Source organism: Pteropus alecto, unplaced genomic scaffold (genome assembly GCF_000325575.1).
Source record: "Pteropus alecto unplaced genomic scaffold, ASM32557v1 scaffold113, whole genome shotgun sequence".
Lineage (NCBI taxonomy): Eukaryota > Metazoa > Chordata > Mammalia > Chiroptera > Pteropodidae > Pteropus > Pteropus alecto.
In genome coordinates, this window is record NW_006433949.1 from 1,337,012 (window position 1) to 1,354,571 (window position 17,560).

At 51.8% G+C, this 17,560-nt stretch overlaps 1 protein-coding gene across 2 annotated transcripts in view; it reads right to left on the reverse strand.

Annotated features, from left to right (window-relative positions):
- RBM19 (RNA binding motif protein 19) overlaps positions 1–17,560 on the reverse strand; it is a 112,093-nt gene that overhangs the window by 55,563 nt on the left and 38,970 nt on the right. The gene's annotated exons all lie outside the window — the stretch shown is intronic.

Here is a 17,560-nt window from a genome sequence, read left to right on the forward strand (position 1 = left end):
GTTAAACATTCAGCTTTTTCTGCTTGTGTGTGACAATGCGCATCCTGAATAACCCCGTCTGTGTCATCCGTGCCTGCTTTAAATAGTAAACTCCCATAAAGAGAGGATCAGCCCGGTGTAACTTACTCCGTGAGCTGAGCCATTATTGAAGGCTTTTAAGCGCCACACTCGGAAGGACAAGAGGCTCTCAGCATCCCATGAATAGGTGAGATGCCAATTTGGGGGTTATGTCTAATCTCACCTACAGAGCTGGGGAAAGAAGGCAGACTGGAACTCAGGCTCGGGCCTTGGTTCTGCCACTTAAGCAGCTACGAGACCTCAGGCGAGGCACTTAACCTCTCTGACCTGCTGTCTCTTCATCTGTGAAATGGTGATATTAATACCTGCCCTGCCGACAGAGGCGTATGAAGAGGACATGAGAAGGCATGTGTGAAAGGGCTTGCTGCGTGCTGCGGTGGCAGTGCGGGCAGTTTGCTTGGCTTTTGTTGGATTCCCCAAACTCTCTGGCATGAAGTTACTTTTCTAATCAGAAGAAAGAATTTTGAAAGAGTGAAAGTCCAACTCGCTGATAACAGAGAGAGATTCCAGAGAGTTTTGTATATGAAAGAGTTTTGAAATTATAGGAAGCGCTAGGAAAAAAAGACAAAACGAAACGAAATTACGGAAGTGGAATGTCCTGGCTTCGTTTAACGCAGTTCGATCTTTCGAAGGGTTGGCTTTAAAGTTGAAGAGCTGTATTGAACAGAGATGGGGAAGACGCCGAGAGCCACCCACGAGTGTATTATAGGTGAACTGCATGACGCGTCTGAACCCCTCGACACCCTCCCCCGGCAACTCTGACAGAGAGTGGGGCAACTGTTTCATTTCTGAAGAAACATTTTTCTTTCTGGTTCTAAACCACACCCCGCGCTCAGTGTAGGTAATCTGCCAAACGCACAGTAACACAGAGAAGGAAATACAAGGTGCCGATAAACGCGCCAACGATTGTGATTTGGGTGCATTTCTTTCCAGCCTTTTCTCTATGTGTGTTTACTCAATGATCAGACCGTACGTACTGTTTTGGTACTTGTTTCCCTTATTTAATTGCTGGATGAAAAACACTTCCCCTCTCAGTAACTTTAACAGACACTGGTCATGCTGATGTCTTTCTGGCACTCCAACCATAATTCAGACCATCTTTGCACACTGATGAATATTAAGTGTCTCCCACTCAGATGCCCCTGAGCTTTCTGATACTGGACAAGGGCTGTTCCCTTCTCCACGCCTGCTCTTCTGGCCAGAAGCCCTGGTGCAGGGGATATTGTACACAGTGGCCGCTTAGGCTGGCAGCCAGGAAGGCCCAGTAACCAAGCCTTCTGCCCAGCGCGCAGCCATGGCTGATATTCATGATTGTGACCCCGGGCCCTGCAGGCCCTGAATCACCTTCTGGATGGTCGAAGATTCAATTACACTCCACTGCGTTCCAGTGTTAGGCATATTGCATTCTATTCTAACTCCCTGGAAATCGGTCACCCAAGGTTATCGATAGTAACTTTCCACTAGATAGTAACTCTCCACTAACCCGAATGGCGGGTCCGCCAGGAACCACCCCTCCACTGGGCGGGGCTAGAGGGAGCTGTCCGTCAGTGTATACAGGACAATGGCAACGATGGGGCTGGCTGCAGAGCCTGGGGCAGGGGAAGGCCAGCTGCTGGAATAAACGCAGCCTGGACTTTGCTGACCCCACTCTGAACCCCGTTTTCCTCACCTGTAAGGTGGGCTGCATGACACCCTCAGACTGAACAGAGATGTGGGAGGCATTAAGAACCAGGCAGAGCTACGTGGACTAAACTGGAAAGATCTCACAGACACATTTCAGGAGCGAAAGAAGTTTAATGTCACGTAAAATATGGCACCATTTTTGTCTAAGTGGACCCAACACAATTGCGTACTCTGTCTACAGGTTCACATGTGCACGAAAACACACAGAAAAAGGATCTAAAAGCAGAGTTACCAAATAGATAACATACATTTCTCTGGGTGGCACCGTGCCGGGGGTGACAGCTGATGAAAAGGGATTTCAGCCTTTAATCTTTCCTTCAACAAGGAAGATGTATTCCTATTTTAGTCGTGCAATTACGTATTTTTTTTAAAAAAGAAAAAAGTACATATAGAGAGGGAGAGAGAGCATGCATATGTGAGCATTAGCGTCACGGTGGGAGTTCAACAGAGGGTGCACAATTGCTATTAGGTTGAACCAAATAAAAGTACTTTTTGTGCAGGTCTAAGATGACCGCTATTGGCATTTGTACATAGTTTAACCTAATATCTGTAGGCTAAAGGGTACCGCAATCCATCAGATGGCCAGAGGTGGCTGAAGGGCAGACAGGAATGAAAAAAACAAACCAAACCCAAACAGAAAACCCTGGGCCCTGGGTTCACATATCCTTCCTGTTCAATGTGCCGTCCCTTGGCCCAGTGCACAGAAAATAGGGGATGCATCAGCCCCGTCACAAACAATGCTGCTGAGAGCTCGGAGGGATTTCTCAGCTGGGGGGCTACGTGCACCTCAAAGGCTTAGGGCAGCCAAGGCTGTCCTCTGCAGAACTCGGGCTACACGGCCCTGGGTCTGCCCCGGCCCTGACTCCAGGGTCTTGACCAAGGCCACTGGCCCTTGCCAGGAGAACTGCGAGGCATGGATATTCAAGTGAATTAATTTCCTTCTAAGACTTGCATGGTTTGGATGCTCTTGTAACACTCCTTTGAGATGACTGCAGGCAGCCTGGGGTTTTCCCAAAATCTGAGCTGGGAAATCAATGTTCTGAAATGCATTTTACGAGCCAACGGAGGTGAAGGGGGCAGGGGGCAGGTAGGAAGAACAGCCTAACAACCCTGGATGTCAACTCCAGGCCCCACGAGTGAAATGTATAGAGTCGAAACAAAATGGAATTTTGAGGCCAGCATAGCCTTTCTGGTTAGATTACCATAAAATAACACTAGGCTACAGCTTCCCAAACTTCTAGGCTCATAGGGCCCTTGGTGTCTCTAATTTTTTTCATGGTATCCTTAGGCCAAAAGAAAGACCAAACAGTTGGGTCATCACTTAATAGTCTATAGCAGGTCTGAACAATTTAATAGTAATTGGCACCACCTCCGACAGGCGTTGCTGTGTTTCTCTGAGAATCTAAAACATCCCACAGTGCACCTGTGTTTATCAAGCCCCGCCCCCGGTGCCTTGGTGCACAGTTTGAGAACCATGGCACTGGGCATTACTTTCATCAACTCACTGCATCCTCCCCATAGTCCTGACAAGTATGTACTATGGTCCTCATTTTACAGATTCAGGGCATTTAAATGGCCTATCCGAGCCCCGTGGCTGGTCATGGAGAAGCCAACGTTTAAACGCCGATCTGATGGACCCCCAGGGCCCCCGCGTTCGGCTGTGCACGTTGAACACCGCACAGTTCCGGTGTCGCACAGATGACGACACCGCTGCTCTGAGTTATTCAGCCCACAGTTGCTGCTGGATTTAGCACAAAGCCTCCAGCTGTAATGGCCCCTTCCCTGCGCAGTCTCTTTGACTTCTGTGCTCACTTCAATGGGGCCTCTGCCTGCATCCTTTCCCCAGCAAATTCGGACTGGCAGGACAATCTAAAGCTCTCCCAAAGTCTCGTGTAATCTTGGTGACAAAGTGGCAAAGTAATCGACTCCCGTACTATAAATTGCATGAAAACTGGTAGCATTTCAACAAGTGGGCTTGGCGGGCATAAAGTTCTGCAGATCTCAGTGGACCCGACAAGAATCTTGGACCTAGAATTTGTACTATGGGAAGAGCCTACTTAATAGAACAGAGTTTCTCAAAATATGCCTGCTGCCCCTCGGACAGGTTTGGGCATGTGTGCGGGGGCAGGACCGGGTTGTGGGGGTGATTAACTGTTTTAGTAGGATAATTTTAGAATTTTCTGTTTGTATTTAGACAATCAAAATTTTAGCACGTGTATCATAACAGTGCTGTAAAGAGATCTGGCAACCAGTGGCACAGGCATGCTGACCTCAAAAGCCCTGTGCTGGAGTGGCCAGAACCTTCACTCGGGGTGGGGGTGGATGCTGTATCTGGGGAACCCATCTTTACCTGTATGACCTGCAATAAGAGATCAATGAGCAAGAATGAACAGTGAAACCCTTCTCTGGTCTCAACTCTAAGAGGAAATGGTTACCCATCCACTGCTAATTTCGGTAACACGACAATGCTAACTGTAAAGCCGAGACGGCTTTACAGAACCACTGGGTGAGGAGGCGGCATTAAAAGGGGCGTTTGGTAACTGGCTGGGGTTTAGACAAGCAAGAGGTCTGAATACACCGAGCCCGGCACACAGGGCCCTCGGGTCGGCGCCCCGTTCTGCACAGACCCCGTTATGCAAACAGACTCTCTCTGCATCGCCTGACAGGCGCAAGAGCTCCGGGACAGGTCACAGACTCAGACCCGAGGTGACCTCTTCCTAACATTAAAACCCACGTTCTGAGTTTAGTTTCTGCAAAACACCACCCTCCATCACACTGTTGTTAATTTGAATTGTATTGATTTAAAGTGTTGTTCTTATTTAATTTTGTTTGTATTTAATTTGAAAATGTGTTTTGGTTTTTTTTTTTAATAGCCCTAAGAGAGCCAGGAGCGTAAGTCATCAGCTTATTCTGCATTTTACATTTGTACGAACTTAGGTCACATAATAATAATTTACATGATCACTGTGGGGGAAGGACCACAGAATTTTTGTTTTCCTTTAAAAGGCCTCTTCATACATTATTCCAGTTTGAGAAACACAGTCGCAGCCTCCGATTTGATGACATGCTCCTCTGTAAGATAAAACCCTTTCCGAGGCAATCATATGGTTGAGCCCCCTCAAGTCCGTGTCCTTGGGGAGGACCAGAAAGATAAAGCAACTTCTCTACGAGCAGACAGCCGGTTAGTAGCAGGGCTGGGAGTAGGAGCCCAGTCCCCTGGCTCTTTGGGGCCGTCACGGTATATTGTAGAAGCTCTGGGCATGAGCCGTGCTCGATGTGACAGCTACCTGAGAAGGCAGGCCAAGTCCTTTACCAGCATCGCCGACCTTGTCCTTACAGCAAAGCAGACACAGTGGTTATTCTTGCCATTCTCTAGGAAGAGACACTGAGCCCAGAGAAGCTGTGACCAGACCGATGATGTAAGAGACCCGGCCGTTACGTGAGGGTTTAATGGAGTGAACCTCGTAGCCACTCCCCCCTAAACCAGGACGCCCCTTCGCTTCCCGGAGTTCATGCTTGTTTCTGTAACCCAGCACCTGGCATAGTCCCTGCCTCATTAGAGATGCTTAGTAAATATTTGCTAAACTGACGAGTTGTTTCTTAACTAGGAAGCAGTGTGCCGAGACCCCCCTTTTCCATGGCAAGCTCTGCGGCAGGTGGGGAGACAGAAGCTGCTCCTGCTCGGAAGCCTCCCTAAGATATCGCGGGGCTCCCCGCTGCCTCTCAGCACCCAGGACACTGGAGACACGGAGCACAATTATCAGCCACAACAATGAACCGACAGCCGTCCTCCCAACGAGCCCAGACAAAGCGCAGAGACCTTGTAGCTGAGAAGGCCCTGAATGGAGAGAGAGGAGGCACGAAAGCAAGGTGCCAGCAAGCGGGGGGTGGCTTCGCCTGCGGGGGGGACCCGGGGCGCACAATGCCACCCTACTCGCCGGGACCGCACGGTCTCCCAGCGTGCCCATCCCACCGTCTGGGCCTCTGTCCCCTGGTCTGGAATCGGTCTGGGAGCGGAATGAAATAAAACCTCAGCTGCGACGGAAGACCAAACCGTCGCAGGGAATCACGGAGAGGGAGAAAGCGACGAGAAATCTTCTGCGTTTACTATTATTTTTAAGGAGGAAAACTACGCAGGGCTTCCACATGGGCCCTGGTTTGGGACTGCTCTGCCAGTCAGTCCGGCAGATGGCCATGTGAAAGCTCCCGTGACATGAGATAAAGAGCATATTCTTGGGCGGACACCTGCAGCGGCTTCCCTACCGCAGACGCCGCTCCCACGTCCGTGGCAGACATCACTCATCAGTTACCACGCCATTTCCCACGGAGCCCAGCAGCCTCACAATCCTCCCACACAGAATTCCGGCCAGCCATGCGGGCTTGCATGATGGAAAGCTATCTACCGTGGCTGGCCTTGCCCAACCCCGTCACTGAGGCACTCAACAAACAGAGGCTCTGAGAAGTCATGCAGCTGCCCGAGGTAACACAGCGGGGGCAGGGCAGAGCTGGGCCAGAATTCAGGTCTCCTGACTCCCTGGCCAGTCTTATCCTTACTTGGAAAATCACGCTGGCTCCTTTCCAAGCTGACAGCCAACTCCTGACGACTAAAGGACAAGGCCAGCAGGAAAAGCGAGAACTCAGGTAAGCCGAGTGTCTCATCTAAGTCAGTCTGCTTTGTCCTGGTTTGAGCAGCAGTAACTTTTACAGCATCTGACCATCCCCTGGTAGACATACTGGCAGGCGGTGGGATAATTAAAAGGGAGACGCAGTGGGTCTGGAATAGATTTTCTGCAAAGTGGGCCTCTTGAATGAGGGAAGTACCACCTAGTGCTCGTCCCCACCAAACTTCTCAGGACTTTGTTCCTGGGGATGTTAAATGGGAAACGGCATGATCTGAAAGACACGGTTTTGTGCCCGCCTGTAGGACCGAGCATCTGGAGGGACGAAGATTGATCAGGAGCCTAAAGAAGTTATGCACTGGTTTCTCAGCTCTCTGAAAAGAGTGTGGGAACACCTAACCAGTGTCTCGTCACACTGCAGACAATGTTGACCCCCTACAATCCACTGCTGACATAATTCGGGGTGGAAGTGTCTTGAAGGGAATGAACCTGGCTTCTCACTCCATCAGAAGTCCCTTTTATGGCATCCTTAACAGGCAGCTGCCTTAGCCTTCGCTTGCTTACCCCTGGTGATGAGCAACTCCCTACTGCAGGAAGTAGCCTTTTCTAATCCTTTATGGGTTGGGACTTTTTAAAAAAGTTTTTGAGATAATTATAGAAATCAGAAATAATCCATTACCCTTCAACCAGTCTCCCCCAATGGGAACATCTTACGAAACTATGGGACAATATCACAACCAGAAAACAGACACTAATACACCCGCTGACCTCCTACACACTTCACCGGTTTTACGTGCACTCACCTGTGTGCGTGTATTTAGTTCCAGGAAGTTCTATCCCATGGAGACTCGAGTGCCCACCACTGCTGACCGTTCACAGAACAGAATGAGCTGATCACGAGGAGACCACCTCAGTCACATCCACCTCTCTCCCCACCTGCCTCCCTGATCCCCACTCGCCTGCTCTCCATCTCTACAGTTTTGTCGTTTTAAGATTATATGTAGTTTCAGGGATGTGTGAAATCTAAGCAAACAAACAAAAGTGGACTTACAGAAACAGAGACCAGAGGGATGGTTACCAGGAGGGAGAGGATGGGGTGACGAGTGAAAACGGTCAAGGGAACATAGTAATATGTGATGAGTTTGCACAGTGACAGATGATTACTAGAATTAGTGAGGCGATCACATTGTAAGGTACGGACGTGTCGAAGCACTATACTGTACACCTGAAACTAATAAAACGAATATAATACTGTACACCAATTACACTTAAAATTATAAAAAAAAATGTTATATAAATGGAATCTCATATTGTATAACCTTTTGAGGTTAGCTTTTCCCACCCAGCATAATTCTTTAGAGATTCGTCCAGGCTGCTGCATGTACCAGGAGTTTGTCCCTTTTTATTGCTTAGGAGGATTCCATGCTATGGACGAACCACAGTTCATTTAACCATCCATCCACAAGAGGACATGCGGGCTGCTTCTAGTCTTTCGCTATTATCAATAAAGCTGCTATGAACATTTGTGTACAGGTTTCTTACTTTCCCTCCTCTCTCCTCCCTCCCCTCCCACCCTTCCTCCCCCTCTCTCTTTCTTTTGGTCACAGCTTTATTGGAATAAACCACCCATTTACAGTGTACAAGTCAAGGGTGTTAGTGCACTTACGGAGCTGTGCACCCATCACCCCAGTCAATTTTAGAACATTTTCATCAGCTTGAAAAGAAGCCCCGTATCCCTTCGCTATCACCCTCCTATCCCCATTCTCCAGCCCTAAGCAACTGTTAATCTACTTTCTTTCTCTATTTACCTACTCTGGACATTTCACAGAAAAGAAATCATGCACTCTGTGGCCTTTTGTGCCCGGCTTCTTTTACCGAGCACAGTGTTTTCAAGGTTCGTCCGTGGTGTAGCGTGTGTCGGTACTTCATTCCTATTTCCAGCAGAATAACATTCCATTGTATGGAAGACCGCATCTGGTCGATCCACTCATCAGCTGATGGACGTGTGTATAGGTTTTTGTGTGAGTGCAAGTTTCCATTTCTCCCGTACAGATGCCCAAGAGTGCAATCGCCAGTTCATACAGCGAGTGTGTGTTTCGTCCGTAAGAACTGCCCGGACTCTTCCGGAGTGTCTGTACCACTTTACATTCCCACCAGCAACGTCTGAGTGATCCAATTTCTCCGCATCCTCGTCAGCATTTTGTGTTACTCCTACGTTTTCTTTTAGCCATTGACAGGGACGTATATTTACTTGTTCTCACTCTGAGCAGAAATAGCCCGTGCTGAGTCTGAGCCCCGTAGTCTCTCCTTGGCATCCCTTCTGTAGGCAGACCGGCCCTAGTTCCTCTAATCCAATATAGCTTGGTTGGTTCCTGCCTCTCCCTGCTACACCAGAGGGCTCTACATTAAAAGCTCGATTCAAGCTGCAGGATGCCGGGGGGGACATCTGGGATTTGGACCATACGATTCTATAGAGCCACATTCTAGAGCTGGCTAATGTGAACCCTGGAGTCCAGAACCCCAGATATTTTTTCCCAAGTAAAAGGATACCTACGTCCTGTCTTTGGGACATTCCTTTCACGGGAGAATTGGCTCTGGTAGTATTTTCTGTTCCAGCCCTGTGACTGTAACCATCTTCCCAGATGGGCCTATCTCTTCCATAGAATGCAGTGGTCCTGGGGGCAGGAGCAGGCTCTTTAGAATTGGCACAGTGCTTAGCACACAACAAGCGTGTGTTACGTACGCATCTGCAGAGTGGCCTTGATGAGCATTGCGGACACGTAAAGTCTCAGAGGTGAGACTGAAGACAGGCGTACAGTAGGGCTTAACGGACACGGGCATGGGCATGGGTACATCGAAGGGTTAAGGAGGCACGCCCCTCCCCCTGGAGTTTGTGACAGCACAGAAACACTCGACTAGGAGAACGAACCCAGCTTTGCCACTTGCTCAGGGTTTCGTGGCTGGGCAGCCATCTGCCTCGTGAGCTTCGGTTCCCCAGGCTTCTTGGGGGAGAAAAAGTGACATCATGAGCACAAAAGCGCTGCAGGCCCTGCCAGAGCCTTTGGTGAGGGCTGCGCAAACATCCGTAGGTATCGTTAACAGTGCCTAGATCACACGGCAGGGAACGCGCCAGTAAGGAGCTTCGACACAGCGACGGTGGTGCTGCAGCTGGCATTCGAGGAGCTAACAGGTGGCCCTTCACCAGGTGTTCGCCGGAACCCCCAAACGCATGTACGTGCACGGAGAGATCAACTGAGAAACACAGGTGGGGCCACTGCAGCCAGCGGTTACGTGTGATGCATCACGGGCCAGGAAAGCGTGGGCCTGCAGAGTGGGGTGTTTCGTCCAGCTAATTGCTTAGGCCCTAAATGGAGGTGTCGTCTTCGATTTGGCATCCGTCTCCATCGCGGGGCTCACTGAAGTCATCGGAGGGCCTCTGCAAATGCACCCCCAAACCGACCCAACACCCCACCCCCACCGCTGACGCCTGGTCAAAGCACGATCACCTCTGTCCAGGAGACCACACGAACCCCCTCGGGGGTCTCCTCACACCCACTCTAACCCCTCTTCTCCGCACAAGATCTTTTACAAATATGAGTCAGATCCACTGCTCCCTGTGCTCAGAGCCTCCAGCTGCTGTGGAATAAGACCCAAAGGCCTGAGGCACGAAGGGCTGAGAACAGCCCAGGCGATCTGAAGAACAAAGACAGCGGGCATCAAGCTGTGACAAAGCCGCAGTCATCAGGACAGGTCACGCTGGCACAGGGATAGACGAAGGGGCCCGTGGCACAGATGAGAGAATCTGGAAGCAGACCCGCGCATCCACGGTCACCTGATCTATGACAAAATCAACAGAGCGGAGCAGAGCATGGTCATTGCAATAAATGATGTCGGAACCATTGAAAAAGTGTCCCTTGATCTCTACCTCATGCCGTACACAAAAATCAACTCCAGATGGACCGCGGACCTAAATGTGAAAGGTCAGATCTTTCAGAGAAAAACATAGGCTACGATCTTTATGAGCTCGGAGGAGGTGGAATTCTTAAACAGGACACAGGAAGTTCTAACCACAAAGGGAGAAACATGACTAATTGACAGAGTGTTAAAATTAAGAGCCTCTGTCCATCAAAGGACACTGTTAAGAGGACACCATTAAGCTACCCACAGATTGGGAGAAGGAGGAACTCTAACTGTGTAGCCACCAAGAACTTGAATCCAGAATATACAAAATTACATAAAAAATGGGTAAAAGACTTGAACAGGCATTCCACAAAACGGTATATCCAAATGCTCATAAACCTATGAAAAAACATTTGGCTCCCTTGGCTATCAGGGAAGTGCAAATTAAAGCCGCAACGTGACGATGCCATTACATACCCACCTGAATGGCTAAAAAGAGAAAGACGGACAATACCAAGTGTTGACGAGGACGAGAGGCGACCAGAACGCTCACAGTGACGGTGGCAGAGCAAATCGATACAATTAGTTTGGCGATATTCCCTAATGCTGACATACGTGCACCCCACGACCTAACTGTCCCACTCCTACGTGGGCATCCTGCAGAATACACGAGCACAGGGTCACCAAAGGACATGCACGAGAATGTTCACAGGAGCATTATTTAAAACAGACAAAAACTGCGAACTACCTAAATGCTCACCAGTAACGTGGATAAATGAACTTCGATGTATTCACGCAATGGAATACTATACGGCAACGAGAAAGAACAAATCGCAAATAACGACATGGAGGAATCTCACACACACAGAAAATGCTGAGCAAGAGGCCAGACACCAACGGGTACAGACATTCCCGAACCTACGAAGGTTCGACTTACGATGGTAAGAAAGTAATACGCATAGTAAGTTACATGAGAGCAACAGCCTATTGTAGAACGGGCTTTGCATGAGATGACTTTGTCTAAGTGCAGGCTGACGTAAGTGTTCCGAGCATGGTTAAGAAAGGCGAGGCTAGGCTATCATATTCGGTAGGTGAGTAACGACAAATGCATTTTTAACTTGGGATATTTTAAATATCTTGGGATATTGTGAATTGAGGACCGTCTGCATGCCATTTACACAAAGTATAAAAACGAGCAGAGCAAAGACGCACTTTTAAAGGCCAGGAGCGCGATGGGAGAGGGTGGGTGGGGTAGTAGCTGGATGGGGACACTGGGCATGGGCCCCAAATGCTGTTTCTCGGCCTGGGTGCTCTGAAACAGGTGTGCCAAATTTGCGACCGTGTACCAAGCCGTACACTGCGGATCTGCACACTTTCCTGCAAAATTTTCCATTGTTTATAAGCATTTTCAGGCCAAGTAAGCTACACGTCAGTAAAAAGTTTTAAAAACATCCCAGGCCCTCATCATGGCCACATGATCTGGCCCGTCTCCCATCACATCTTAGCACTATCCCTGATCCCGCTCATGCTGCCCTAGCCACACTGCCCATTCCCCTAGAGGCCAAGTTCATTCCCACCTTGGGGCCTGGCACGTACAGCCCTCAGATCTGCATGAGGCTCACACACTCAGGTCCCCACGAGAATGTCCCCCCCTCAGAGGAGTCTTCCCTGACCACTCCATCTAGGACACCCAGGACTGGGTGAAGACTGCACCCTAAATTCCTGTCTGCCAGAACCTGGGGATGTGACCTTAGGAAGGGGACCTCTGCGGATGTGATCGAGGGGAGGAGTGGTCACGCTACATCAGGGCCGGCTCTCAGTCCAGTGATGAGTGCTGGAAGCGTGGCTGAGAATAGATGGACGCATGAACGCATTCACTCCGCCCTCTAACACCTCAGCAACGGGGAGGACAGGGGTGGACAGGCGGAGCGCAGAGGATGTTTAGGGCCGTGAAACTACTCTGTGTGATACCGTGATGATGGATGCATGTCATTCTGCATTTGCCCAAACCCACAGAACGTGCACCACCATGAGTGACTCCAAATGGAAACAAGGGATTCTGGGTGACGATGATGAGTCTGTCCATGGAGGCTCATCGACTGTAACAAATGCTCCACTCTGGCGGGGGATGTGGACAGCCGGGGAACCTGTGCGTGTGTGGGGACAGGAGGCATGTGGGAACTCTCTGAACTTCCTCTCAATTTTGCTGTGAACCGGAAACTGCTCTAAAAACAAAGTCTTAAAACCAAACAAAACACATTCAGCAAAGTGAGAGGAACAGGGACCCCTCAATGAGGAAAACGGTCAGAGACGGGGGTGGCTGCGGGGTGAACACAGCCCTTCTAAGCTGGGACCTCACATCCTGTCCTCAGCGGGGGCCAATGGGCTGCAGCTTCACCCGTAGAGTCTGCATGTCTTATACATGGGGGAAGAAAGAAGCCCTCAGCTGCCGAACTCAAACTAGAAGACAAAACCGCAGATGCTTCAGGTGCGCCCCGTCTCCACGGACGTGTCAGTTTCATCCAGGGACCAGCACGCTTTCCCCATGAAGGGGCCAATGTTTTATAGGCGTGGGGGTCATTTGGTCTCTGTCACTGCGGTGTGACGCAGCCGCAGACAACACAGAAACGGATGACGAGATGTGATGCCCTCTACAGGGTCTCTCTGCAGGGATGGGGCAGGGGCACCGGGGACAGACTGGTCCTCCTCACCCCCACCCCTTGCAGAACTTGGCTGAAGGGTTCCTCTCCCCGCTTCACCCCTTCTCAAACGCTCTGGGCTGGCTCTCGGGAGCTGCCCAGGGCTGGTTTTTGCAGAGCTGCTTTCCCACGAAGCCCGGTGAACAGGAGGCGGCCCCGTCCACCCTGGGCCCCAGTGAAGAGCAGACGACAAGGCTCACGGTTCACAGCGTTTGGAAAAGTACTGCTGACAGCCAGGAGGAAATCAGGCAGTGACCCCACACCTGGGCGAGGGGGTCGAGGTGGGCGTGCGTGAGAGGAACTCGGCAGGCAGGCTGTCCTCAGCCCTCCCTCCACGGTCATGGTCACGGTCACTTGAGAGGAAATGAAGAGGGGAGGAGGCCAGGGACAGACGGACGCCACCCACAAAGTGCACTGGGGACAGGAGATGCAAGCAGTGTAATTAAGGCCTCCAGACACCCGTCGTGAGCTCGCCCATCACACCCCTGGCAGGTAGTTCACACCTCTGAGGAAGAACCAGCAACGCCGAAAAAGGCTTAGAAGAAAAGCTCTCCATCTGGAGCCTGCAGCCCAGCCTGCAACTGCTGGCCCGGCCTGTCTGAGGCAGCGCTTCAGCTGGCAGCTGACACCCCTGACCCTTGGGGACAGTTCCAGGGGGGTGGGGCTCTAAAGTGAGAGGGACCTGGCTGTGCTGCAGAGCTGTGTGACCCTGGGCAAACTCCTTAGCCTCTCTGGGCCTCACACGCCCCATCTTTATCAGGATTCCACAGAGTAAGGCTTTGCCCAGTGGATCCATGTGCTCAGCAAACATTTACTGAGCACTTGTGGACACGGCAGCAAGCCAGGCAGTCTGCGGGTGGAGGGGTGAGGTATGTTAGACCGCCACACGACAGCGCTCCAAGGGTAGTGGTGGGGAGGGCTGGGTGGGCTGTAATGAGCGCTGCAAGGGAACACGACAAGCCACCCTGGCTGGGGTCGGGAGGGAGCCAGTAGGAGGGCGAACCGAAGACCTTACTTTAAAGAGCAGTAATTCAGTGCTCCCGAAGTGCCTGACACCCAAAGGAAGTACAGTGGCAGCGCCGCTCACCGGGTGCTTCTCGTGAGCTGGCCACCGCGCTAGGTGTCCCACGTGCAATGAGCTGTCTCCACCACCCAGCCGTCCAGCAGGTTCTTCGCAGCCCCATTTTATAGACGAGGAAAAGTGAGGCTCAGAGAGGGACGTGACACGGCCCAGGAGAAGGGGGAACCATTTCAAACCCATAAAGTCTATTGCCAGAACCGACCCTTCGCCATAACTCCACCTGGCCCAGACGTGAGAGGACAGGTCTGTCTGGGACCTGCTCCTTGGCAGCGCTGCACAGAGGTAACTGGTGATGATGACAACAGACAAGCTTCTGTGAGATGCCTGCCTCCTATCAGTCTGTACATCCATCCTCTCACTGAGCCTCTCAGTGCCGGGTGGGGGTGCGGGGAGCAGGCATGACCTCTAACCCCACCCTGCAGATGAGGAAACTGAGGCCGGTCAATTGCCAAACTACACTCCAGCTCCCAGCCTCCTCGTCTTCCCGCGGCTTTGCAGGCAGGGCTGGACATAAATTGCAGGGCTCGAGAGAAAATGAACATTTAGGGCCCCATGTTCCAAAAATTTAGGATTTTTAAGACAGTGACATTACAGCATTAAACCAGACGTGGGGGCTTGTGGGACCACACAGGTCACGTGCTCACGAGGCCGGCCCTGCTGGCAGAACCTCCTTCTGGGAAGATCACTGCCTTCTAGGAACGTTGGTTGGAGCCGCCTGCGCTCTGGGGAGGGCTGCGGCGTGGGGGTGCTGGGAAGCAGGGACCTATCTACTCAGGGGAAGAAGACGCAACAAAAAGAAACGCCACAGAGACCTTCCGTTCGGCGCTGCCGCTAAAGACACAGGCCCTGCTGAGCGTCGGACCCTGGCGAAGCCTGGCACCCGCGTCTCGGTGCTGCCTAATACCCAGGGCTAACGCTTGTCAACCACCTGCTCTGTGCCAGGCACTGTATTAAGTGCTTCGCATGCATCATCTCATTTAATCCTTTCAATAGCCTTTGAAGCAGCCACGTGGTGAGGGAGCCGTCGGATGACCCAGGGGAACCTGGGCCCTGGAGTTGGTCTGTCCACTGGGAAACGGAGATGTGTGACCTGCCCCGCAGGGCTGTTCCGCTAAACGAATGCCTCCTAATGAGCGGTGGCTCATCACGCGGTGCTCGGCACAGACGTCGGGCACGAAAACCTTGCTTAATGATAATCATAAACATTACAAATTTATTCCTATATCATCACGTCACAACACACAACATCGTTAGTATTTTATGCCAAGGGACGCTGAGGCCCAGAAAGGGGGTGGCAGAGGGAGGAGAACTGCTCCCCCCTAACCTGCCGCTGTGTCTGCTAGAAGAACTGCTCCCCCCTAACCTGCCGCTGTGTCTGCTCTCTGACTTTTCTGAAGGGTAGGCAGGCCTCAGACTGTCCCAGACGACGACACAGCAGGGACGTGCTGGTGGCTCGCAGTAAAGACCCAGGCAAACGCTGCCTGGCGGGCAAGCTGCCACCCCAGCTCACGTGCAGGCCCCAGTGGTGGTCTTGACAACCTGACCATGCTCTCCCGCGCCCTGCACACGCACCTGGCTGTGCCACTGCCTGACGGTCACTGCTGCTTTCCTCCCTGGTCCCCCCCAGAGGCGGAGTCCACGAGAGAGCGGCCCGTCTCTCCTCGAACGGCTGCATGCTCGGCACCTTGCACAGTACCTGGTACAAAGGACGCGTGCGGGGTCCACTAAAATGATCTGGGAAACGGCCGTGCCTTGGAGACACGGGAGCAGGACCATGGGCTGCAGGGAGGAGTGGTTCCGAGCCAGGGCTCTGGGTCCGACATAGAAATTCAAACCCGGGCTCAGCCGTGTGGTCCCGGCAGGACCTTCACCTGCTCAGGTGCCCAGTTTCCTTTTGGTGCAAAGGAATAATGGCATCCCTCCAGCCCCTCTTCACAGGGCTGCTATGCGGCTTTAGAAAAGATACTGCACAGAAAGGCACACAGCGCAGAGCCCAGCACACGGAGCTGTGATTTCGAGAACACCTGGTAGATCAAGTCCGCAGAACCTGCCTGGCAAAATGGTCCGTCCCCTCAAACCCTGAAACCTCCCCCTGGCTCTGGCCTTTGCTGGCCACCGGCTTTGTCTGCAATCAGGTCTGTGGTTTCCTGGACAAGCTCGGCTCCCTGAGAAGGTTCACAGCGACCCCTGCTGGCCGCCGCTCAGACCTGCCTCAGACCCCAGTCTGTGCGCACAACAAAGCAAGCTGAGCCCTCCCGGGAGCCTTTCCCTCTCTGGGGAGCTGATGAAAAATCCCTGCAGAACGACGGCGGGGAGAGGAGGCACTGCGCGTAATTACACTTGGTGGACACTAATTCCCCTGTCTTCTCAAAATAAACATAACGCGCGAGATCAAACAAAGTGCCTTCCCTTTCCGTGGCGGTCTTTTGTTCCCTGGATCAGTGTCATCCTACACGGACTGCGGAACCAGGCGAGCCTGTCGTTTCGGTGGGGTCCGACTTCCCAATCAACATGCGCTGTTTGCGGCAATCCCATTCCGATCTGCCAGGTCTTAAAACGGGCTCTTTCTAAAGAGCAGAGGCACATGAAAGCTAGCGGACGTGTGGGCTATGGATGTAACCACAACCTCACTCACAGGCTCCTGACTGATCGCCAGCTGCAGAGGGATGGAATCCCCCCCTTCCTCCCCCCAAGCTGTCACCCCATCTCACCTGGCTGTCCCCATCCAGGGGACCCGGTTCACGGCTAAGACCCTGCTACTCAGACCCTGGCGGGGTGGGCGCCTTTGCACCAACCCCAGCTAACCACGTCCAGTAAAAAATTATACGCCAGCACCCAGTTTAGAACGGGGATGGGGGACAGGAATTTTTGAAGCAAATCCTCCAAATGGCTCCCCATGCTTTTAATTGCCAAGTGAGAGCAAAGAGGTAGATTTCACACAAAGACATTTCTCTCTAGTCTCCAAGATACGGGGCTTTTGCTTCCACAGTCGACCTTGCGAGATACTAACTGGTAAATCCAATACGAACTCAGCCCTCCTGATGTTCAGGCTAGAACTCGACAAACACAGGTTATGTGAACGAGGTCGAGTATGTAGAATCCTTCACGTCCACCCATGCGGTTCCCAGAGCACTCAGATCGCGGCCTGCCCTGGACGAGCCGCTCGGTTGGGGTGGTATCATCTGCCGTTACGTCGTGCGGGCTGGATGGCCTGTCTCTGGGCCACCCAGCATGTGCCCGGGGACTGTCTTGGCTTTACACATTTCCCCCTTATGCGCTTTCGCAAAGACTTCGCATCTAGGGCTCGGTGCTGGGTGACACTCAGCTACCCTGAAAAACCAAACTCTGTGATATGCCAGCACAGGGGTTGCAAACTGGTGGCCTCTGGGCTGTATCTGGTCCACAGAAAGACTTTGTCCTGTAGTGCTTGATTTTAGAAGGCAAATTAATTGCCAACTCATTCCCCCTAAGGATTCAGATTGTCATTTTCTCTTTCAAAC